Here is a 1,554-nt window from a genome sequence, read left to right on the forward strand (position 1 = left end):
AAAATGCTTGCACAGGTCACTTTGAATTGTATTATCAAATGTCACGGAGACGGAAAGGCAGAAAGCAAGATACCAAGCACATATTGGGAAACGAAACAACAGCATGCAACTAGGCAGCTCCAAATTTGCACTAACAGTTCCACTAATAATCAGCCCTAAAGTTTTTTTCCTTATCTGATAGTGCATTCATATATTCTTGTAACCGCACCTGCAGGCTTGCATGTCGGGGGGGGGAGCAGAAGTTTTGCCTGTTCAATTAAGTAATACAGCTATAAATCCTGAATGTCACTTTGTTATTCTTTTCTATTGTTACATGCAGTCATGCTTTTAGCTTGTAAAAGCTTCAGAAACCTGTTCAAGTAGAATTTGTTTATCCATTTTATAGTTACAGTTACATTTAAAACATTGTGCAAATTAAATTATAAGAATAGAGTTAAAATAAATTATTACAATAGAATGAAGTGTTATTTGGAGATTACAGTAGAGGGGAGAAAAGAAGATTCTTAGACTTGAGTTTCAATTTTGCAATTTTCTTGGCCTGCATAATAGGTAAGTCATTTACGCACAGGGAAAATGGTACTGAACTCAGCTTGTGCATACTAATTTTTGCCAAGTAAATAAATATTCGCACAGTATTTCAAGTTCCTCACATCAATACAACATACGTTAAGTCACTTTTCAGTGGTGCCAAGCATACCTATTTTCTGCTGTCAAAAGGGGACTTGGGAATTGGCAAAGGGAGGAGGTGTGCCAGCCCACCCCACCCAGCTCATTCCCCAGTCACACAAACTCCTGCTACGCTTCTCCGAAATGCTGGTGCTCTGCTCCCAGCCTTGTTTCGGCTTCAGTCTGTCTCAGTATCTTTGAAAAACAAATTACATTCCCATAAACCCAAGGAAATGTCTGGTTTCTTCCTTGCTTTTTTTTTTTTTAAATATGAATAGTAAAACTCTATCATACAAGGATGTTGTGATAGCCTAAAGGCATTCGACAGAAGAAAATCTTGCACAGGAAAACATACTCTTTTGGATGAAATTTGTATTGAAACATTCTTTTAAAGCTAAGAAATGGAAAGGATAAAATGAGTGTTAGGAAAGCTTTGTGAAAGCAGTAGTGGCTTGCAGAACATAGACCCACTAGCAAAATGCATCACCTGGGAGATTGGACAATTTTTCCATTACTAACGTTTTCTTTTTTTGGGTGAAATCCTGGCTCTCTTTGAACTTACTGGCAAAATTTCCACTGGTGTCTTTGAGGCCAAGATTTCACACCAATGAACCTACCTTCCCAGAAATGTAATGGGAGGCAAAGTGCTGTTTAAATAAGAAGCAGTGTCAGCACCAAGTGCATGGCTATATGGGACACTCTTCAAATGGAGGGAGCCCACCACCGCCACCCACCAGCGAGCTCACCACTGCCAAACCAATCTCACCTGGAAATGGGGTGGAACGTGGCATTCTGGTGGCTTCAGTTCAGCCAAGTAAGCATAAGGTATCTAGCTCGAATCCATCACCTGAGATCCTTTTTCAGACAAGATTGAGACACAGGCACCTC

Source organism: Aptenodytes forsteri, unplaced genomic scaffold (assembly GCF_000699145.1).
Source record: "Aptenodytes forsteri isolate BGI_AS27 unplaced genomic scaffold, ASM69914v1 Scaffold241, whole genome shotgun sequence".
In the NCBI taxonomy this organism is placed as follows: domain Eukaryota; kingdom Metazoa; phylum Chordata; class Aves; order Sphenisciformes; family Spheniscidae; genus Aptenodytes; species Aptenodytes forsteri.